Source organism: Leiobunum rupestre, chromosome 7, assembly GCF_980474605.1.
Source record: "Leiobunum rupestre chromosome 7, qqLeiRupe1.1.hap1, whole genome shotgun sequence".
Taxonomy (NCBI): Eukaryota; Metazoa; Arthropoda; class Arachnida; order Opiliones; family Sclerosomatidae; genus Leiobunum; species Leiobunum rupestre.
Window position 1 is genome coordinate 21,704,717 of NC_143390.1, and position 25,271 is coordinate 21,729,987.

Sequence of the window (25,271 nt, forward strand, 5' to 3'; positions counted from 1 at the left end):
TCGGTAAAATCGAGACTTCCGGTCGTTGACAATTCTGGCCACCAGGGTACGTCCGGAGCAAATATTGTACCCCAGAGAACTATCCCTGTAAGGTTATTTAATCCATGTTCTAAGCGAACCGACTTGGACGAGTTGCTTCCCGAACCAACACGAAGCGATTTCTCACGCTGGTTTTGAAAACTACTTCTGTAAAACGAAGCGATTTTAGGGGTAAGTGTGAATCTGGCTTAGATGACTTGGACCTAAGGTGGTTTCTTTGGGTATTAGCCTAGCTAATTATTATTATTATTATTATTATTAACTTTGCGAAAGCAAATCAAAATAAACAATAATTAAAATTTTCTAAATTAAATCGGAGGATATGTAAAATCAGTAACCCTGAGGCATCTAAAATGTCGTTTTACAATGAATTCAAACTAATTTCGGGTTTAAACAATCTGATTTGCATCTTGACTCTTATCAACTGAACTGAGAATATCCGAACGCAAATGTTGATAATCTGATATCTGAAAATCCCGACCCCGTCTATACAAAGACAAACACGTTATAGTTTTTCGTCTATATTTTATCCGTGTCCTCAAAGGAAGAGTAACTTCGACGTTTCTCAGGGTGATTAAGTAGAACGACCTCGCCGCTCAATGATTAGGGCCGTTGCGGCCGAAAGAAAATTAGCATGAGCCGCCGTCGGCTTCACCGTCGAGGGCCGCCGCCGTTTTCTTCGGCCGGTTGCCGGCAATGGCATCGATAAAATCGTCTCGCGCTAGCGTCGGAAGACACGCCGTCGTATATACGCAAAAATGGGCTTACGTGCCCGGCTTTCCAATTACTTTCCCCCGACGGAACCACAGCCCGCGCGAGACAAGAACCTATCCGGAATGCTAAAGAGACAAGGACACCCCCTCTCTACCGGACTGCACTGGACTAGAAGGCGTTTTAACCCTGGCTTGGCGCTTCTTTCGGGGGCATCGTCGACACCCTAGGGAAGCCAACAAGGGAGAACGTTATTGGCGTCCCTAACTACTTCGCACTTTTAAAGAACAATAGGTCTAATCGGTGAATGGGCCGGTTTTAAGATGAATCGAGAACCAGTCGAGCGAACAATTAATTTGAGTTCTCCCGCCGCGTTCAACCAGGACCAGCTTTATTCTTTACCAGCCAAGGGTTGAAACCACTGCCGAAGATTTATAACCGAACCATTCTTGTTGCTTAAAAAACTTCTATCATAAAATTCTTTGTAAAACCCCATAAGGTCTAATTGTTGTTGAGGATTTTAGCCCTATTAAGGATTTTGGCAGTTAAGAATAGTAAGTTAAATTCGTGAGAATTTAGAATACTAATCTGGTAAATTTATGATTGACGTGATTGACGTTCGGAGTGCCAATAATAACGAAAAATGATTTGCTTATCCAGGGAATTTAGTGTAGGAATTCGTATTGGTGTTCATTAGGCAAAAACGCCGACGCAAAAAAATGTATTAGGCCTAAAGACTGGTTTTCAATAGCGCAAAACCATTACAACGGTAGGCGTCGACGCAAAAATATTGTATTGGCCGAGGTTTGCTTTTGCATCGACGCGAAAATATTGTATAATGCATTATGACGCGCGCTAGTGGAAACCAATCTTTACGGAGATTTTTTTGCGTCTACTCAAAAATATTGTATTAGACCTAACGGAGATTTTAGCGTCTGCGCAAAAATATTGTATTAGGCCTAACGGAGATTTTAGCGTCTACGCAAAAATATTGTATTAGGCCTAACGGAGATTTGAAGGTCGACCCAAAAATATTGTAGTAGGCCTAACGGAGGCTTTAACGTCGACGCAAAAATATTGTATTAGGCTTAACCGAGATTTTAGCGTCGACCCAAAAATATTGTATTAGGCTTAACCGAGATTTTAGCGTCGACCCAAAAATATTGTATTAGGCCTAACGGAGATTTGAAGGTCGACCCAAAAATATTGTAGTAGGCCTAACAGAGATTTTAGCATTGACGCTCACCATCGCGACGGGTTTTCGATAGTGAAAACTAGCCTATATTTTCCAAGATGACGCCAGCGTCTAAAATACATACTCTGACGAATAATTCTTAAGAAAGGTTATTTTGTTACGATATCCAAATCAATTTGAACTAGCATAGACGCTCGTTATATTCACTCAAAAACCTTAAAAATATAGTGTTAAATCAGAAGTATATAGATATAAGTATTAATCTTCATATATTTCCCATGTTATTATCTCGAAACATGCGCCTACGCAGGCTCCCGTTGATTTAATAGACAATATAGCATCTCGAAAGCGGATGGGTGTATCTATTGAAGGGCTAATCCACGACGTGGATGACGTGGAAGAAATTCCGTTTTACAAATTCGCGGCGCACGTCCAAACGTCCAAATACTAACCGCGCGTTTTAGCATTTTGATTTAAACTGGGAGGCTTTACAGAGATTACCAAACGCGCGCTGGATGAGAGAAAGAAGCGGTGGCCGAAGTTCGTGGCGTGTTTCGTAATTTCCGTAAAAAGCCGAAAGAAAAATGTCTACCGCGAGTTGTAGGGGCTAGAGCGGTGGTCCAAGTTCGTGCGGAAACATTTTATCGCGCGTGCCGCTCGGCGGAAATTACCAGCCTTAAGCCAAGACCAGGCCAGGCCAGGGATTCCGGCCCTCCAGCGTACGGTGGGGAGTCGCCTCATCTATCTCGCGAGTTCGGACGCGAGTGGGCCACCCTTCGGTCCGAAACTGAAAGAAAGGGCAAAAACCGACCAATACGGCGGCCGGCAATGGCGTGGCCTTTAAAACTTTTATCTTATTATACTCTAATTCCTTCTCTTCCGCCCACGGCAGAGCGAATTTCGCCATATAGCGTCGCCGCTGGATTGATAGTAGGTCAAAGATCAACTCGCTCGTCTAATGGCGAATGTGAACTAAGAGAAGTCCAGGAATATTAAAGCCAGGTTCACACTTACCCCTAAAATCGCTTCGTTTTACTGCGGCCAACTTTAATCTCTCGCGCTATAGCGACCAACCCATTCGCCGAAATTCCGTGAACAAGGATTTTCCCGCTATAAACTGTAGGAGTTCTGCGCCACGTTCGTTTTTATATTGACTTCAATGCAAAAACTATTATAAAAATAATATTCCGCCAGGGGCGCTCAAACCATACAGATATCTTTTGAAACTTCAACGAATGGGTTGGCCGCTATAGCGCGAACAGCGTGTGATCGAAGTTGGCCGTGGTTTTACATAACTAGTTTGTAAAAGCAGCGTGAGAAATCACTTCGTGTTGTTTCAGGAAGCAACTCGTCCAAATTGGTTCGCTTAGAATCGCTTTCAAAACGACAAGGCGGGGAAGAAAAATTGCTCATATTTTCCAAAATAATGGGAATAAAATTATAAATAATGTCAAATAATATTACTGTATGTATAGTAAACATGATTAACTAATTGTTTTGTGATAAATTTTAGTATTTTCAAAATTCTGGTCATAATTTGAAATGACGTTAAGCCTTGGCTATAAGCTAACCGGGGTGATGCGATTTCGCGCGTGTGAGCCAAGTATTTTCGTCGGCGGTCAAAACTGGTATTCAAACCGACCTAAATTGGGTTTTAAGCTAGCTCTAGTGTGACCCTGGCTTTAGTAACGTTCATTAAATCTAGTTTTATGTTCGGATTCAATGCATCAACATAGATTTGATAAAGTAAGCGTTTCATTTTTCAGTATGCCATTTTTCTAATGACTGTCAATTCCAAAGACTACAGTAACTAAAGAATCGTGAAATATTTTCAATTCGTAGGCACCTTATGATTTATACGGTCATTGGCGAAACAGACAATCACTACAAAAATGTTAAACGTATATGTCTATTTAGAGCATAGCGCCGATTTTATTTCGGTCTGCGGCGGCGGCATTTGGCGAAAAACACCCGGCATCGGTAAGGCGCGCCGATTTACAAAAAATCCTCGATTTTTTTCGGCGGCGTTGGCACGAAGGAGAAAAAGTTGCTCCCCCCTTTTGAAAATTTCAATAACAAAATTCAAAAATGTTTTCAGCGGCGCGCCGACGTGGTTAAGTATAACCTGGCAAACTATTAATGCGCAAGATGGTTTAAGCTTTAAGATTTTGTTTACGCTAAAACAACATCATGACACTTACCATTTTTCCCATTTAGCAACAAGGCATTTAGATATCTGCGAATCTGAGCGTGGTCCACCAAAAAATGTAAGTTTACCTAGAAGAGAAGAAAACAAGTTTTGTTATAAATATCTGCAGACTGCGGTTCAAAATATACATTAAGATGATAATATTTAATGGCCTTTGGAATAAATGACTTTTTGGCATGCCTTAAATGAAAGTAAATGTTCGACGCTAGCTTTTAAGTATACTCAGCCTAACCTATTAGCTTACACGTTACATTTTTTTAAAACTTAAAAGCTCAAATCCTTAGTAGAAAATGGTTAAGATATACAGCTCCCTATACTAACTATTACCGTTAATCTCGACAAGTTCTTATGGGCAAGACCACTTTTAATTTTATAAAATCAACTATTAAATTATTAGGGATATTTTACCAGGGACTGATCACTTACGACGTTAGTTAAAGTACGTTTAATTCTATCTGAAATTTTACATAATTTGACCTCCCTGAATACACCGCACCAACTAACGATGAAAAAAAGGTAAAATTAGAGGGACCTAGAATATTTACAAATTATAATTTACCAAAGTATTGGTTTAAGAAAACTCTAATACCGTGTATTATATATACTTCCGGTGTAGGTGAAAGGTCACTTTACCGGAAGCGTCGGTCGCTTTAAGCCCCGTAAGACCAGAAAGACCCTTCAAAAATTGAAATAGCCATTCGAAAAACGCGCGTAGAATCCCCTTAACGGACATAAATCTATTTGACTTTTGTTTGAATGAAATAAAAATGTTCCATCGTATTAATTATTAAGAATAATATAAAAAGAATTCGATTTAAAAGTAAACTGGCCGCGGGCTAGCCTAGACTTTCTTACGTCACTTACTTTAAGATTAAGCTCTGGGAAAAGTCCACTTAAATATTAAGCTTGGAAAAAGTTCAGTTCTAGGTAAGTCTATGTAGATTTCGAGAGGAGTACTAAATAATACATTATTATAAATGTGTTGCTTTAAAATCAATACTATATGTAATTGGACGTTTTGGTGTATTAAAATCGCCGCAATCACAGTCCTTTGTTGTAAACTCGAATCCAACTTAGAGGTCGGGGATGGTTAACTTTTATTCAATAGATAAAGCTCTCAAAATTATTCGTAAAATGTTTTGATCAAGTAATTTATATTTCTGTATTATCCGATTAATTTTTTGATAAATTTGTAAAATTAATCGGGAAAACGACGTTTTTTTCGATAAAAAGTTCACATTTTACGAATAATCATTTTCCGAAATATTAACCGGTAAATTTCTTTGTTTACATTTTTTTCCCGAAAAAAATCAATTTAAACATAGATAATGATTAACCATCCCCGACCTCTAATCCAACTCCTTTAAAAGTTTGGATCACCGGGGTAGCCTATTTCGGTTTTAGCTGTAACAAGTTGTAAAAATATATAATGGTCTTGGTTTGCATAAAATAGTTTATTAAATAACAAATTAAATGAAATATTATAAGCTCACGTTTCACCTATTTCAAAACGCCATTGTAAACTGCGCTTTAGATTCACTGTTTATATATCTATTTTTTTTTAAAAAGCACGACTTTACTAAAAATAATCTACACTGTAGGGTTTACCTAACCGAACCAAGTTTAAAAAGTAAACAATATGACAAAACCTCGTAATGACACGGACCAAAATTTTTTGCCCGTGTAAACTGTGTCCAATACTAGCATTATGACGGGGCTCTTGTAATCAACAGTGGCTTTACCCTTCCCCCCTCTACCGCGTACACATGGTCGTCGATATTTGAAAGTCGGAGCCGTTGATCAAGTTAAAGCCATTTGGCCAAATTCGTTGGAGACAGAGACACAGCCAACTTCCTTATTTGTAGAACGAACGCTCGTCACGGATTACTACCGTCTGCTATTTGTTTAATACAATCGGATCAAAGCCTGTTTGAAGGGCAAATCCTCTCACTATACTATAAACCAGATTCAAATTGAATAAATGTCTAGGACTTACAACCTAGAATACGATTTTTATCACTATTCCAGACTGCTTTCGATTGGGTTTCGGAAAAGCTTAAAAATTATTAATAACTCGAAATATTAGCGTGATGAAGTAAAAAACAAATAAACTTATTCGCTAAATATTTTATTAACTATTATTTAAAAAATAATATCAAAAGTATATAATATACAGGATGTTTCAAAAGGTTATGCAAAAATTGTTGTAGGGGGTGAGTTGAGAAGTATGCCTGTTTTTTCCCCATTTTCCTACGATGATAAAAGAGCGCCAGAAGTAGGCTGCAACAAGCACAAAACCAAGTAGCAGGGAAATGCGATTTCAGGGGTATGATGAATTTGCGAATGCGCGGGAATTGAGATAAATAACAAAAAAAAATAAGTAAATAAGAAATGTGCAATGAGTTTAATTAAACACAGAAGAACAAAGTAGGAAAATCTGTATTTTTAACAAGTTACAATAAATGTTCGCATTTCCTACTTCCATGGGCTAGTAGGCCACACTTTGAAGCTCTCTGGCGCTCTTTTAACTCATCGTAGGAAAATTGAACAAAAAAAAACAGGCATACTTCTCAACTCATCCCCTACGACTCCTTAAATATTTCCATAACCTTTTGAAACACCCTGTAAATCTTCATCTACCTATCTTGCTAATGTTATTCGCTTGAAACATGCACCTATACAGACTCCCGTTGATTTTTCGAAAACCGTTTGGGAAGAAAAAATAGTGCTATGAGAAGACCGTCATATATTGATTTTCTAATACTATTTTATCGGGAAAATATAGTTTATCAATAGATAAATATCCCTTCGCAGTGTAATTTTTACATTTTACATCTTTAAGCAAATTAATAGACTTGGTAAATTTTAAGACGTCATTCGGTGTTTGCATCCGAAATTTGACGGGAAATTTGCGGCCAACAGAATCCGTATCAAGCCTACGAAGGTTCATGTTTCAACATACAACTTTCTACCAATAAACAAGTAAAAACAATTTAACATCATTTAGAGTTATCCTAATATCATTTACTAAAATTGAGAAAAAGTAAAATATTTTTCCCATAACGATCAAAAGTACATTCATCTCCTTAAAGGGAGTATAATCCTACGTGTTTGGTAGGGTGCACTAAGCTTACTCAAAAATCCACACGAGGCGCTACGGTGAAATAGTAGGATGATTTCCAGATACAACCTCTATAGCACGCTGCTAATGACCTATACTTTATACTAGAAATGTACTTGTATATTTGGGTTTAGGGTCATAACCCTACTGATTTCCCCGTTATATTTTTAAACAAAAGCATCGTAAGTAGTGAATTAACTATATCTCAATGATTACGTAAATAGTTAAGTCATAAAGGTGCTATATTTTGAAATATATTTTCTTCTTGTAGTGTTCCCTAACTATCTATTAAATATCGACTTGATCCGCATTCAGTAAGAATATTCGCGGTAAAAAATTCTTATTTATTATCCCAAAAACACTCCTATGATTTTTAATCTTAGGCGCCTGGGAGGAATGGAAAACTTATAAAATCAGCTAGGCTAATACCCAAGGCACCACCTTAGGCCTAAGTCATCAAGCGACTTTTGAAGCCTTTAATTCAGGTGGCCGGGTTACAATGCGATGAAGGTTATACTCCCTTTAAGTTATATTTCAAATGACTTTTACAGGAAATATCCATTGCTCAGAAACCTCAAATCCTAACCTTTACTCCGGTTCAAACGTTTTCCGAAACTCAAAACAGAAAAAATATTTAAAAATAAAAAGAAGAATAAAACAATAGAAAAAAACGACGTCTGAAAAAAGCAACTAATTAGAAGGATCAATAATAGTTTCGGTGGCAAGCCGGCAATTACTGATCGAGCTCCCTTTCGCAGGGACCCGCGTCAAAAACAACGACAAAAAACAACCCTTAAAAAAAGGGGCTCAACTGGTGCTTCGCTGTACAACGTGTAGAATATGTTTTATACTTCGTTAGAGGCAAACAAGCACTTAACGCGTTACACGACTACATGTATAAGCGTTGACGATCAGGGACTAATTTTTCGCCCTCTCTCCATCCTCTCTCCATCCTCTTTTTTCCAGCTTCCCTCCCCGCGAAGATGCCCCCAGGAATAATAGCGTTGAATCACAGAGGGTGTTATAGAGAAGGATTTTGATTATACGTATAAAATGATAGAATGAGGGGGTGAATTGGTGGGTCGGAGCTAAATGTAACGGAGTCAATGGAGTCATTTTCATTGCCTCGGGTGGCGTTTGACAAGGAATCCAATTTGGATCCACCGGGGTAGCAAGTGATTCTATATCAACCGGAGGAAGGTTTTTAAGCCCTCTTAATATTCCAGAATTTCTGACCTAATAAAAAAAAGTCGGTTTATTTCACTAGGCGGCATGCACTGACAAGTATTCAGGCCAATTCATAAAAGAAAAACCTGAGGGCTTTCGGATGACTGGGTTTAAATAAAAATATATATTTTCAATGGAACGGCGCGGCGTATTGCTAGAGATAGTTTTTACCCGCATCTGCCATTTTTGAAAACTTGAAATTTTTTAAACCTTTTAGGTCAGACCGTTCCTTTTTGTATGCTGGGAGACTTTTGAGTTCAGGTTTGTCGTGGGTTTAAAAATTATAAATTCTAGGATAGAGTTGGGTGAGCGTGGGCTCCAGTATTTGAGATTCTAGGATCGCTTTTGGTTGAGAGTGGGCTTAAGTATTTGAGATTCTATGATGGTTTTGGGTGGGACGTGGGCTTCAGTATTTGAGATTCTAGGATATTTTTCGGTGTTCGTGGGCTATAGTATTCGAGATTCTAGGATCGTTTTGGGTGGGCGTGGGCTATAGTATTTGAGATTCTAGGATCCTTTTGGATGGGCGTGGGCTATAGTATTTGAGATTCTATGATCATTTTGGGTGGGACGTGGGCTTTAGTATTTGAGATTCTAGGATCGTTTTGGGTGGGAGTTAGCTCCCGTATTTGAGATTCTATGATAGAGTTGGTGGGTATGAGTTCCCGTATTTGAGATTCTATGCTAGAGTTGGTGGGTATGGGTTCCCGTATTTGAGATTCTACGATAGAGTTGGTGGGTATGGGTTCCCGTATTTGAGATTCTATGCTAGAGTTGGTGGGTATGGGTTCCCGTATTTGAGATTCTACGCTAGAGTTGGTGGGTATGGGTTCCCGTATTTGAGATTCTATGCTAGCGTTGGTGGGTATCGGTTCCCCTATTTGAGATTCTATGCTAGCGTTGGTGGGTGTGGGTTCCCGTATTTGAGATTCTATGCTAGCGTTGGTGGGTATCGGTTCCCCTATTTGAGATTCTATTTGGTGGGTGTGGGTTCCCGTATTTCGGATTCTAGGATCGTTTTAGGTGAGTGTGGGCTTCAGTATTTGAGATTCTAGGATCATTTTCGGTGGGCGTGGGCTTCAGATATTTGAGATTCAAGGATCTCATTGGGTGGGTATGGGATTCCGTATTTTAGATTCTAGAATGAGTTTCAGTATTTCAAAATTTAGGATGGCTTTTGGTGGGCTTAATTCTCAGTATTTGAGATTCTAGGATCTCTTTGGGTGGCTGTGAGCCGAAGTGGATTTCGGGTTTTGGGATTGCTTCGCTTAAGGTGGCCGTGGGCTCAAATATTTCAGATTCAACTAATTATTATTTTAAAACTGTTTTGGGTGCTTATTTTTAAAAGCAGGAAAATCTACAAACTAACCACAAAATTTAATTCGAAATCTCACGCCGACACTGTAAGAAATCATAAAGCTCAATCACAATTTTTGAAGAATTTTTTATTCTTTTAAATTTAAAAAACCTATTCCTTTATAAGCGTTACGTATTAAATCTATTGAAAATTTTAAAATTCCCTAAACTACTCCTTACGAAAACCTTTGATAAAATTTTGTAAATTTTATCAAATATTTATCAAAAGAAGTGGTATTTGATCGAAATATAATTTAATAAAATATTTTTATCATACTTTGATCCGAATTTTTTATAAAATAATTTGATCAATATTTGATAAACCATTTGATCGGTCCATTTTTTTATAAAATAATTTGATCAATATTTGATAAACCATTTGATCGGTCCAATTTTTTATAAAATAATTTGATCAATATTTAATAAACCATTTGATCGGTCCATTTTTTTATAAAATAATTTAATCAATATTTGATAAACCATTTTCGTCAGGGACGCAATTTAAACGAATATTGTTTTAATTAAAAATGCACAGTAAACCGGCTAGTTAGAGAAGCATACGCCAAAAACAACCGTTTAAATCCATCAGTTGGATATCTCCTAGTTAGGGCGAATAATTTCGTAATAAAACCAAAGCCAGTCTCCGACAATACCAAAAACAAAAAAGGGGAAAAGCAGGCAACGAGAAAGTATACATTTAGAAGGTATATAAGGCCTTAATAGGCATTTGGAAGTCTATTCGACGCGCGGCACGCGGAGAAGAAGAAGTCGAAGGGGATCTCTTTAATCTACTTGGCTCAGCAGATACCCAGCGGGTATGCCACCCCCTCCCGCAGAAGGAAGGCGGTGACGTCGCTGCTAGTAAGGAACCGGGGCGGGCGCGAGGGTGGTGGACAGGGTTTAAGGGATTCGAGTGTTAGAAGCCAAAGGCGTCGAGCGGAAGAAGGGGATCCCACCTTCAATGGAGAATAGGCAGAGATGTTACGGAGGAAAGGGAAGCCCACTAACGACTCGCAGAATGTTGATACCCCCCCCCCCCCCGCCTCGTCTCTCCCCACGGGCGTCACGTGACTTCAATCATCCGCCCATGGGAGAGCCACCATTTTTTTCTCTACTTTCTTCTCCTCCTCCCCTCTCTTCTACTTTTGCAGAGGTCCCGGCATGCATTGCACAGTGATACTGGAGTAGACGTACAGGGTGGAAGCCTCAGCCGTGGTCCAGCATCGGTACTTCTCCTAGTACACCAGAGTGCTGCGGGTCGAACACTTCTACAGGCGTTGGTAGGCCAAAAATAGACCAATGGGAGAGTTAGAAGCATTTGAAAGATGCGCTTTTAATTCTCCAATAGGTCTATTTTTGCCCTACCAGCGTCTGTAGAAGTGTTCCACCCTCAGCGAATGAATTAATCTTAATTTTCCCACTGACCAACTTGGGGTCCCTTTTACATCAGAGAGGAGCTAAGCCCACAGGATTAATTTTAAATATTTACAAATAGTAATATTTTAAAAATACACATTAAAACTAAAGATCTCTGGTGTATTAGGAGAGAAGTACCGAGGCTGGACCACGGCTGAAGCTTCCACCCTGTACATCACTCCTCATCGCCCAGAGAGAGGGAGAGTGGAGAGAGAGGAAGGAGAGAAAACGATGCTGACTTTGCTGGCGCGTTTGAGTGATGAGCTTCCTCCCAAAAGGAAGGATTAAAAACCAAGACGAACCGGCGATAGCGAAGACGACCTTCGTTATGAAGGAATTCAAGAGCTCATCTTCTCCGTCCTACATACGGTATGGACGGGACAGCGCGCTTTTAAGGAGCGAAACCTCCATAAAGAGAAGCGCGTATTGGAAGAAACCTCGAGCGTAGATGTAGCTCAACCCTCCCCTATTTCTGCATTTCCTTTTCGCCGGGTCTCCGTCTTTAAACCCAATTTATCCATCCCCAACCTCCGCTCGACCCTCCCCCCTTGCGCGTCTTTATCCCCCCCCCCCCGTTGGTTCTCTGGCTTTTAATATACGGGAAATAAAACGTCCCTTCAACACGTGGAATTAATTTACCATTCCCCTCCCCCTCCACCCCCCCCGCCAGGGCGCGCGCTTACCGTCTAGATCCTTAGCCCAACCCGTCCTTTCGCCCGCCCCGAGGACGTTTTACCCTAGTTAGCGGAAATTTCTCCCCAAAAAGCCGCGTGTTAAGAGAGCCGTGCATGTAGGCTAGAGGGTGATTTGTCCCCTTACCCTAAAAGGTCAACTTAAACCCCGGCGTTATCCGACGATTCCCTAACGTCAACGCCGTTTACTCCTCACCCCGCTACGACGGTACGAAGTTGCCATTTCCGGTTGGTCTTAGTCTTGATTAGACTTAATTAAAGCTATCACCGGATTAAGGGTTTTAATTAGAAACGAATGGCCTCGGAAAAGGATTATAATTTTGCAAAATTATTAGCATCGCGATGCAGTCCAAACAGAATAGCCAGGAAGATTTAGTTCGAATTTTATAATGGGATGTCCTTCTCACTTTTCCGCCGGGTCCCTGGCTAATGGACGTCACGACGACCATAGAGGAACGCTTGGATTCGAACCAATGGTAACACTTTCCAACGACTCTATTTTTGATCAAGTACCGTTGCTCCATTAAGATGGAATTAAAATTAAAAGATTGGGAACCTAATTCGCGGCCTATTAAATTTATGCAAATTGAATAAATTTTAATAGTGACCATAATTACGAAAGTAACGGAGTTACGGACCGTAAATTTATTATTAATGGATGTTAGTTATTATCCAAAATAAAATTATTTCATTTATTTCTTGTATTGTTTTATTCGAAACTTAGGTTCGGGTTTCATACAAAATAATAAATAATAATAATAATACTTTTTTGATATCAATTCGTATTGAAGGATAATTTATCACACCCAGTTAATAAACGAATAATCAGGCACGCTAAAAGTTCATTCTTAAATCTCAAATCTTGAAGAAATTGAAATCTCTTTCAAACCACAATTTATAACGCGGCAAACAGATTCAAGTCTTTTTTAAACGATAATTTATAATACGGAATATACAAACGCAAAGAAAATGTAGGTTGAAAACCTCAAATCGTCTTTAATAATCAAGTTTTTCAGTTTCGGGGAGGAGAAAAAAATAATTTAAAATATCGGAAAATATCTCAAAAGCTAGACGAATTCTTTATATCGAAATCGCGCTTTTTGGCAGCTAAGAAAGAAGAGTGGAAAATGAAACGGAGCAATCAGATTATAAATTTCAAGAGCGAAGAGATCAACATCTTCCAAGCACTCCTTCTCGAGTCCTCCCACCACAATATTCGCCTCTTAAGGAGCAGAGGATGGGGAGCGGGGGATGAGGAGCGGGGATGGAGACGAGAAAGAGATAGACGGGCGACAGAGAAAAGTCGTCGCGCAGAATGAAGCGGCGTTGGGATGCGAGAGGGGAAGACACTGCGCGGGATGGGGCACATGATGAATGGGGCGGGTTTCCCGCAAGGCTTCCGAGCGGGGCTGGGATCCCCATTTAAAGGGTAAGCTATACTAGCACCCCCTTCCTCCTCTTCCAACTCCTTACTATCATCTTTCTCCATCCTCTCTCTCTCTCTCTCTCTCTCTCTCTCTCTCTCTCTCTCTCTCTCTCTGGAGCAGGAACAGCAAAAGGGTGGAAAATAAGAAAAAAGATGTGAAGACTGCTAAGAAAAAGAGAGGAAAACTGCAGGACTTCCCAGAGGGCGCAGTTCGTATCTGCATCGAACGACACAAATAAACCTCCCGTTTAACCCAGACTAATAAAGTTCAATTTAAGGTCGACGATTCCACTAATATCCAACTGGTTTTGTAAATAATTGTCAGTGATTAAAAGAAAATAAGACAACGGTTTAAAAAATGGCGCAAGAAAACTATTTATTTAAGATATAAATAACAATTTAGTTTCGGTCGCGTTATTGCACCGTCATCAGGGGCAATAAATTGTTATTTATATTTTAAATAAATATTTTTCTTGGGTACTTTTTTAAATCGTTGTCTTGTTTTCTTTTAATTAGTGAATTAGCGCAAGTTAGCTAACTGATCTTCACTAACAAGGATACGACCCGAGGAGATTTTCACTGATTTTGTTTAATTTCGGGAGTTGAGCAGACCTATCTTCTTACTGTTACTAATGTGGTCGTATTGAATTCTAAATTTAATTTGTTTAATGCACTTACAAGGAGACATCCCGAGGTGTTTCTCCCCAATTTTTTTCAAACTCGGGGAGACCTTCATGTACCTTGAAAGTTCCTTAAGGGAAAAGTTTCAATGGTCATTCGTTTTGCCATGGCAACCAAAAATGTTTTTCACAATTCAAATTTAAATTTAAAATAGCATGGGAAAATCACAGATGGTAATTGTCATTTTCAAAAAATTAAAAAATTAAAATTTTGGAAAAACAATTGGGTGAAATCGATAAAATTGGGTAAAATCGATAAAATCGATAAAATTGGGTAAAATAAATTAAATACAATCCGTGATTTTCAGATGCTATTTTACGTAGAGAAAGTTAATTAAATTTGAGTTGTGAAAACATTTTTGGTTGCCATGGCAAAACGAATGCCCATTGAAACTTTTCTATTTAGGAGCTTTCAAGGTACTCAACCGCCGAGTTTGAGAAACATCGCGGGTCATCTCCTTGTTAGTGCAATTAAGGTTTTATCATTAAAAAGGTTGGAATATAAAATTATGAATGGTTAATTATGACATATATGGGTGGTCGAATTTCCACACGAATAATCCCTAAAACAAAGAAAGTTCAAATATTTTTATTAATTAATAATATTTAAAGTGGATATCAATGTAATTTAAATATATACAGAACAAAATTAACCGGTTTTTTCGAATCTGGATGGTTACCGGAGGATATTTTATTACGTCAATGATTACACAAGCTGAAACCAATTACACGTTTAGACTCCATAAAAATAACCCCTCCCCCTAAACACACCGTTGATAGATGCGAACCACGTTACCTGGGGCGTGATTCTACTCTTATCGTTAGGAGTTAACGAAAGAAAATTTTCGTTGGCTCCATTGAAATTATATTAGCTAACGAATAATTATTTTCGTTAAGTAGCTAACGATAAGAGTAGAATCACGCCCCAGGTCCCAAAACGAAAATTATAATATCAAAAGAATCGAATTATCTAGAAAATTATAGTACACAAGTACGGTCAACTGTACACACATATTTATTGTGTAACTCACTTCCAAGTTCCACGGCCTATTTCGTTCCCAAAACACGCTTGATTAGTCGGCCGTATTTGCGAGTCTAAGAAGGTACAAACTAGTGTTGTAAGTCGGAATATTTTCCGGGAAATGACCGAGGCCTTTTTTTCCGGAAAATTTTCCGTATTTTTGCGAAAAAAATAAAAAGGTTTCATTCTATGATGAGAATAAAGCGGCATTTTCGCCTTATTTTTGGAATCTAAAAGTAAAACTAAACCTCTAGACTAGTTTAAACTGATTAACAATGTAACACTATTAATGTTTTGTAGTATGTTTACTGATATTAGACATTTTATATCGATAAAAAGTTAAAAATATTTAAAACCCTTCAAAAGTAATTTATGTTCAATTTTTTTACGCATTTTATTTTTCCGGAAAATTAACAACACTTGTGCTAACCAAACACTTACACTCCAAGGAGTATAATATTTCCATTCTTAGCCTACTAGGAGAAATATAACAGACTGGAAACAGCGCTCTAAAGTTAACAGAGATATACTTTCTAAAATTTCTTTAATTATGGCACAACTAACGGAAATATAGTAAAATTATCGCCAAAAGCGTAGTATACGGGTGTTTCAAAAGTTTATGCATAAAACTTTAAGGAGTTGTAGGTGGTGAGTTGAGAAGTATACCTGTTTTTCCCCCATTTTCCTACGATGACTTAAAAGAGCGCCAACTATTATTGATCATTCTAATTAGTTGCTTTTTTCAGACGTCGTTTTTTTCTATTGTTTTATTCTTCTTTTTATTTTTAATTATTTTTTCTGTTTTGAGTTTCGGAAAACGTTAGAACCGGAGTAAAGGTTAGGATTTGAGGTTTCTGAGCAATGGATATTTCCTGTAAAAGTCATTTGAAATATAACTTAAGGAGATGAATGGACTTTTGATCGTTATGGGAAAAATATTTTACTTTTTCTCAATTTTAGTAAACGATATTAGGATAACTCTAAATGATGTTAAAATGTTTTTACTTGTTTATTGGTAGAAGGTTGTATGTTGAAACATGAACCTTCGTAGGCTTGATACGGATTCTGTTGGCCGCAAATTTCCCGTCAAATTTCGGATGCAAACACCGCATCACGTCTTAAAATTTACCAAGTCTATTAATTTGCTTAAAGATGGAAAATGTAAAAATTACACTGCGAAGGGATATTTATCTATTGATAAACTATATTTTCCCGATGAAATAGTATTAGAAAATCAATATATGACGGTCTTCACCTAGCACTATTTTTTCTTCCCAAACGGTTTTCGAAAAATCAACGGGAGTCTGTATAGGTGCATGTTTCAAGCGACTAACATTAGCAAAATAGGTATGGAAATATTTTAAGGAGTCGTAGGGGGTGAGTTGAGAAGTATGTCTGTTTTTTTCCCATTTTCCTACGATGAGTGAAAAGAGCACCAGAGAGCTTCAAAGCGTGGCCTACTATCCCCTGGAAGTAGGCTGCAATAAGTGCAACAGGGAAACGCGAACATTAAGGTTTGGGTTCGTGTGATATAGGTAAATAAGGACTTTGTAAACAAATCGAGGTAACCAGCTTAAAAAAGTAAACTTAAACCGTATTTAAAGTCCCTGCTGCTAGGTTTGGCGCTTGTTGCTGCCTACTTCCAGGGGCTTGTAGGCCACACTTTGAAGCTTTCTGGGAGATCTGGCGCTCTTGTAACTCATCGTAAGAAAATGGGGGGAAAAGGCATACTTCTCAACTCACCCCCTACAACCCCTTAACATTTTTATATAACCTTTGAAACACCCTGTATAGTACGTGATTGAAATTAAAGTACGGAGAAAATCGAAGGGTAATGTTATCGAAATGTACTATAATTATAGGACAGTATACCATTGGACCGAATCCCATTCGTCCGAATGTACCATTGAACCGAATTCCAATCGACCGAAAACCGCGTTATGCACGGTTTTCATTTAATATAATGTTAGGGATACATTTTTATATAAATGTATAAAAGATACAATACATACAACCATAAGTAACATAATAACAATAAGTATGACAATTAACGAGATTTACAACCAAACTGATTTTCATAGTTATTGCGTAATCAAGATGTTTTCTCAGCACAGAGCCCTCTAGTGTCTAAAATACGCGAGACTTCCGCTAAGCCGAAATATCTGGTTTCCGATAGATAGGCGGAATATTAGACTAAAATAATAAAAATTAAAAAGGTTTTTCTCGGCGCCACGAGCTCATGTTTTTTTTATCACGCGTGATTCACACGCGCGCTTCTAAACAAAGCCAAAGCCCCTTGCAACTCCAGAAAGTACTCTCCGATATTAGGCTTAAATTTGTATCAAAAAGTAGTCATCCAAAACGGTAAGTCGCGAGTTCAAGTCACAGCTTGAAGAGAGTATCAGTGCCGAAAACAGGTTCGGTTAGAAAATTAGCATTAAAGCAATAGGAAGTGTCATACTTATTGTTATTATGTTACTCATGATACAACAACTATACATTCGGTCAAATGGGAATTTGGTTGTATAGGACAACTGATACAAGTACAAGCGAATTCCCATACGACCTAATTCCCATACGACCCCCGAATTCCCATATGACCGAATTCCCATATGACTGAATTCCCATATGACTGAATTCCCATATGACTGAATTCCCATATGACTGAATTCCCATATGACCGAATTCCCATATGACCGAATTCCCATTTGACCGAATTCCCATACGACCGAATTCCCATACGACCGAATTCCCATACGACCGAATTCCCATATGACCGAATTCCCATTCGGCCGAATCATACGATTTCGACGGATTTTAACCCAACCTAACCTAACCTTAGCCAGAACTATAGCCTATACTATAGCCTATACTATACCCTATACTATGTCTTTAGTGTCGGTTTGACTTATAAAACGTGCAATGTATTCTAAGTATTGGCGTCGCGCAATCGCTTCGCTCGAGCGCTGGGTGTGCGCGGCGCCACCCCAACCTCATTCTTGCTATCACGATGGGCCGTCTATAACGCAACCTAGAGGACAGTACCTAGCCAAACGTACCTAGGATTGTCCAATCCGATATTAATCCAACCTAACCTAACCTACCAAATCATATATGACTTAATTCGGTTGAATGGGACCCCGCCAACTTTGGTGCTATTTTTTTAAATATATTGGCTATATATTGATTCGGTTGTATGGGATATAACCTAATTATAGTACGGTTGGCAACGTTGAATGTGAACCACCCTCTAATTATATTATTAGCAATAAACCACGTATTAATGGGTGGACTTGGGTCAATATAAGCCAAAGATATAAATAGATATCCACCGAAGAGGACGCGAGGAACCCATCCCAGTTTCGCAGTGTGAGATCAGAGAGAAGAAAACGGCGCCGCAACGGGTGAAAGAATCCCGAGATCTAAAAGGCAAAAAGGTTCGGGGGGTTGAGAGTGTCGGGGTGACCGCTTGTCCTCTCCTCTCCGGCAGCGTGGGTCAACGACGGCAACAGCTGGTCCTGACTCGGCAACAAATGGAGAGAGATGCCGCGGATGTAAATGCGTCTCCTTCATCCTTCAATTTCCCCCTTTAAGCTCTACCCTCTGCCGGGAGAATCCTCCACCGAAAATATATACGAACACACGTACCAGCAGCCTATAGGTAATGCCTTATGGACTGCTGAAGAGGACTCTTAAACGTCTCTAGTGGGTGGAACTCCCAGCACCCGTCACCGACGCCTTCCTGGCCAAACTACGAAATAAGTACAGTCTCCTAACATTCCTATATACGGAAATCTCGCTGGGAAAGATGTAAACGGCAGTGCTTTTGCATACGGCAAAAAAGGAATTCGGGGGAGAAAAGGGTCAGGTCGAGGGAAAGATACAGTGGCGGCGATAAAAAGAGCCCGTTTTGTCGGTTCGAGGCGCGAGAGGGCGCCACGAGAGAAACCGCTGATTGACATCCCCCTCGTACCTTCTCTCTCTCTCTCTCGCCGATTTTTTATGGCTCTTAACAATGAGGTATTTGATTCTCAATTAAGAGGATTAAAGCTTGTAAGGGACGAAAAAAACCCTGGCGCGTTACTCTCCATCGAACGGAGGAGTTGACACGACGAGGATAATTAGAGACCGCACGAGCAATATTGAATTATAAAAGCTTTAGAGAAGAGACAATTTTAAAGACAAGCATTCGATACTCCGGCCCAAATTAGACAGAGCTGGTTTCCAATTTCCCGACATAACCACCCCGTCGAAAAGCCCCACTTCAACGTATTAAAAAATATATAAAAAGAAACTTAATTAGGTTTTAATGGCGCGGGGTATAATTGTAGGTTTTTCCGGTGAAGGCTTAAACGGTGATCTGTGTTCTCTTAAGTACGGTACTTGTTGGGCGAGTAAATTAAACTAGCGATATATTAAGCGTTGGAACGACATTCGAGGAAAGGAATTTGCAATTGGTCTTTTTTAAAAGTAATATATTAGAATGTCTTCTAGAAACGTCTTTATGACGTTTTGATTGAACTATGCTCACAAAGGGGTCAAATTCCGTTTTTTTTGGGGGGGGGGGGGGTTAATTTTGTCAACGTTTTATTAATTTTCCAAATAACGTGGTCAAATGTTTCTTCGAATTTATTTTGACCAAAATAGAAGAGTTAAACTAAAAATATAGTTTTATTTCATGTTTAAAACAGGAGCTTCCGAGCTCGTGGCTCTTTGTCAACTGAACGTTTGAAATAAAATTCTTATTTAGAATCAGTTCGTTACATACTTTTATGCCCGTGTTAGTATACAATTATACCTCATTTTTATTATAAATAATATTCGCGCTTTCTTTAATTAATCTTTTAAAATAATCTTTATATTTACATATAATTTTTGACTCCCCTAATTTAATAGTATTCCCCCCCCGTATTTTTTAAAGTTCTATTTTAGTTTTCTCATTGGTAGATTTTATGTACGATAAATAAATTATATTTTTCATTTCCATTTTATCTTTAGTTTCACTTTTAAATATACGCGTGTTGATAAACATTTTGGCGTGTGTGGGTTCTTGATAATAAAGTACAATGAACGTTATTTTTTTACCTCTAATTCGAAAGTATATTGAATGTCGTAATTTATACCATTGCCTATATTCATAATACCGTTTATATCTAGATTTTTTAATAAAAAAACGACATCAACAACTCTATTCCATAGTTTTACATTTTGGGTTTTGCATTATTATATTTTCTATATATTCCATAGCTAGATTGGATTTAACGCTTGAGAGCCATTTTTCTGTTTGTAAAACTTTTCGTTAGATTTAAAATAGTTATTAGTATGGATTATCGGATTAATTTCGTTCTCTCGTGAAATTTTTTGTAAATATTGTTTCTAATATTTCTATAGCCAATGGTTTCGGAATTCGGGTATAACGGCTAACTACATCTAAGATACAAATTTCGTCATCTTCATCGATGTTTAGGTTTCCAATATTTTTACACAATATTTTTAAACATGAATTAAAACTATATTTTTAGTTTGAAAGTTGTTTACCTTCACCGTCATGGACCAAAATAACTTTTATATTCATTATGACAATTGAACTTCATTAGACATCGTTATCTCTATTTGACAATTGAATCTCATTTTGTCAACTGAAGACCGCTGAACTTCAATAAAATAACTGGATTTCATTAAAACAACTGAACTTCATTAAAACAACTGAACTTCATTTTGCCAACTGGATTTCATTAAAACAACTGAACTTCATTTTGCCAACTGGATTTCATTAAAACAGCTGAACTTGATTTTTCCAACTGGATTTCATTAAAACAACTGAACTTCATTTTGCCAACTGGATTTCATTAAAACAGCAGAACTTCATTTTTCCAACTGGATTTCATTAAAACAACTGAACTTCATTTTGCCAACTGGATTTCATTAAAACAACTGAACTTCATTTTGCCAACTGGATTTCATTAAAACAACTGAACTTCATTTTGCCAACTGGATTTCATTAAAACAACTGAACTTCATTTTTCCAACTGGATTTCATTAAAACAACTGAACTTCATTTTGCCAACTGGATTTCATTAAAACAGCTGAACTTCATTTTGCCAACTGGATTTCATTAAAACAGCTGAACTTCATTTTTCCAACTGGATTTCATTAAAACAACTGAACTTCATTTTGCCAACTGGATTTCATTAAAACCGCTGAACTTCATTTTTTCAACTGGATTTCATTAAAACAACTGAACTTCATTTTGCCAACTGGATTTCATTAAAACAACTGAACTTTATTTTGCCAACTGGATTTCATTAAAACAGCTGAACTTCATTTTGCCAACTGGATTTCATTAAAACAACTGAACTTCATTTTGCCAACTGGATTTCATTAAAACAACTGAACTTCATTTTGCCAACTGGATTTCATTAAAACAACTGAACTTCATTTTGCCAACTGGATTTCATTAAAACAACTGATGCTATCTTAAAAACTCTTTTCAGAATCGTTACTTCGAGAATAAATTCGCCAGTTTCAATAATGTAAATATCACATGTACAGCCAACTTCAATAGTTTGACACGCACTTTCATTTTATCGCAATTGGCCAAGATGGTACTTTTGCACTAGACTAATTTCAAGAACGCCAGTGAATTGTTTTTAAATCGATAGATGACGGTAATGTTATTGAAACGGTTAAATTATAATATAAGCGGAAAATGGTATGTAAACTATTTAAATCGTACCACTGTATAAAGTAAGTAGTACAGAAAAAATATTGCAAATCCGTCGACTTGCAGAGGTCTTTCTCTGTTTCCTTCATCACATTCCGATAAAAAATACAAAGCAAGGAAATTGTTGGGAGAAAAAAATATATATCTGTTGAAAAGCAAACAGAAATATAAGAATAAAGAAGTTCAATCGGAAGAGAAATCCGTGCAGCTCAGATAATAGGGGTAAACAGACTGTAGGCGATAAAGCTACGTCTACTTTTTCTACACGTTTCCACACGCGTTTTCTAATGAGGGCTTCACCTAAATAATAAAATCTAATAAATCTATCTAAGATATATTGATAAAAATGATGTGGGAATTCGTATTACCAGAAGTAGATAATATGTTTCTTACGAGGGAAGTATCTCGTTTTTCTATACTGCAAAATTAATATTATTCAATGAATATGTTCAGATTATCCACGCGTGCATCATGGATTGATTTTCTCCCAGAATAAGGAGGGGGGGGGGGGGCTTCAATTGCGACGGAAAACATAAATTTTAGGGAACATGTCTGATTTAATTGTTTTAAGGGGATGAAGCTTATTGTTAGATTGAGAGGGGGATTAAATTATTTTATTTTTATATTTGTTATTGATAGCACATTATACCCTCTAAACATAAATTCATTCTTAATCAAACTATATCTCCGGGTCAATAGTTTTTTTTATAAAATAACCTTGGCCATCTTGTTGAAATGTTGCCTCCCCGCTTCAGCTGTGGATCCGTTTTCTAACCCCGCTAAAGAGCTTATGAACTCATTCTTAGGCATTGGCTGAACTATTCCAGGGCAACAATTCAACAAGTTGGGCAAGCGTAAAGACATTTTATAAAATCAACTATTTCATGATATTTATTGAATGGAATACATACCGAAGTTTTGGTTTAGTTAATAATGTTTATTTAAATTTCACTAACTAACTAACTAAACTAAAGCATCCTAGTGGACTATTTACTGTTAGTCGGATTGATATCCAAGTTAAATGTTGAACCGTGATGCGGTATGTCCAGAAAATGGCACCCGTGACCCATGGGAATTGCCTCGAGTGACATATTTCATTTTGGCATCCTGAATAGATACTTCCGTAGTAAGATATTATATACTTCTGATATTAGTTTGAAAGTTCTCATTGGAGTGGAAGGAGCAAAACCCAATGAATTGATATTATTGAAGCAATATAAATTTAAAATTTGCCAACTGAATTTAGTTTTGCTAAACAAAGGGATTGTAGTGCCCATGGGTAAAATTTTTGAAAAACCCCCCAAAGTGACGTGGTGGAAAAAAAAACCTCCAATTCCGCCTTTATCGGAAATTTAAGTACACACAATTCCCCTAATGTATTAACTATATTTTATATATTAAATTCAAATTTGAACAAATATCCAATCATCTTGTACATTAACTTGATAAACCCAAGATGAGTTTTACCGAAAATGAATTTTTCGAGTTCCCTGGTTTAGGAAATAAGGTAGCGAAACGCGAACACGTTAATTTAAATTAATTTTTAAAGAAACCAAATTTTTTTGAGTTACCTGGTTTTGGAAATAAGGTAGCGAAACGAAAATGTTTTTTGGAGTTAGATGGCACCTGTATCAATTGATGCTAAATTCAAATATGAAAATAGTACGTACGTGGGTAGTAGGGTTCCGCGAATTGTCCACAAATCTCACTTAAAATTTAAATTTCCTAATGCAACAGAAAACGTAGAAATTATCCGTACTAACTAAAATTATATTTTTCAAGTTGAATATCGCCATATAGTACTAATATGGGCAAATGATCCTTAAATTTCATAACGAACTACCGAGAGCATGATATTTTCTTTCGATTGAGATTTCCCTGGCCCTTCTAAGTCTAATTTTTGGAGAGTTGTTTGGAATACGGCGTCATCGGCGGCGGCGGCATCGGCTACACTGCGCGCAAATCCTTTAAAAAGGGCCCCTAAAAAGAGAGAACTCGGTAAAGTGCCGGGCCAGCCCCCACTATTAGTGAATTTCCCCCGACACCGGCTTATTTCCAAAACGTTTTCGCCAGCTTTACTCGTATTCGCGGAGAGAATCAAGGAAAAAATATATCCCAGGTACGTATTTTTGGAAGCCTTACAGAAATCACTACCCTTCGCGAAAGTGGCCCTAGCCAAATCCTTACTCTAACCGGCAACTGCACGCCACGCCAAAATAAGAAGGTAAAAAAATACACGAATGCATACGCCAAGCAAAAATTCGAACCCTCCCGAGTTAATCTCAATGTCTGGGACGGGAGGGGAAGACTGCATTCCAGGGGTTTTGCAGCGAGACGTAAAAGTGGGTGCTATTGGGAACGCAAAAAAGTTCGGTTCCCCTCCGATGCCATTTTGACGTAATACCCACCCGGAATCGAGAGCCGGTCTTCTTATTGGCGTTCTCCCCCTTTTCCGATTCTAATCGCCCACCTTGCTCTGCCCATACCGCTCTGCCCACTCAGCTTTGCCCACCGCAACGTTCAAACGTCTGGAGGAAAAGAGGAGCCAATCACTTCCCTTACATGTGAGAGAAATAAAAAATGAACTAGCGGAGAATCCATTCTGGAGCAATAAAAAATAGTTTTGAACCAATATTCACCGTGGAAAAGATACAGATATATAGTCAATAATGTTTTGACGCGTATAACAGTGAAAAATTTGGCTGTTTTCTGTAAAGATGAACATTTTTCTAAAAAAAATACCCCAATGGATAATAAATAGTACGGTTCAAACATAAAAAAACGTTGCATAAATTATGAAAATAATTCTAATACGTAATGCAACTGATTATTTTTAAAGCTATTAAACCAAAAATGCATTTAATTTCTTTACTTATTAAACTTTCAAGTTAAAAATACCTGTACTAAATTAAACATTCACGTTAAAAATACCTTTACTAAATTAAACTTTCACGTTAAAAATATCTTTTCTAAATTAAACATTAACGGTAAAAATACATGTACTAAATTAAACATTCACGTTCAAAATACCTGTACTAAATTAAACTTTCACGTTAAAATACCTTTACTAAATTAAACTTTCACGTTAAAAATACCGGTACTAAATTAATCTCTCACGTTAAAATCTCAAAAAAGCAATCTACTTTATTAATGTAAAAAATATCATGTTTTATTTGTCTTTCCATCCGCTTTGCTTTGCTTACATAACTTCATGCAAAGACCCAAAAATCTTTTTCCAGCAATTCCGTGGTTTTACCCGGGACGTGCGCTTTCTTACATTCCCCACCCCCCTGTAAGGAGGCTTTTCCGTGAATTAGTAATGTTCCATATTTGTCAGACTACTTGTTCGATTCGTCGTTATACACGGACTTTCATCATTAATTCATTGACACGCGTATAAAAAAAAGTAAAAGAAATGGACGGAGCTACGTATCGTATATATATATATATATAT

General features: G+C 37.7%; 1 protein-coding gene across 12 annotated transcripts in view; it reads right to left on the bottom strand.

The window, feature by feature from the left end:
• Positions 1 to 25,271, bottom strand: part of LOC149935135 (uncharacterized) — a 129,567-nt gene that overhangs the window by 81,073 nt on the left and 23,223 nt on the right. For all 12 annotated transcript variants that reach the window (XM_090181337.1, XM_090181335.1, XM_090181327.1 and 9 more), the window contains exon 2: positions 4,147 to 4,222. The gene's annotated coding sequence lies outside the window, so the exon portion shown is untranslated. The remainder of the gene's footprint in view (positions 1 to 4,146; positions 4,223 to 25,271) is intronic.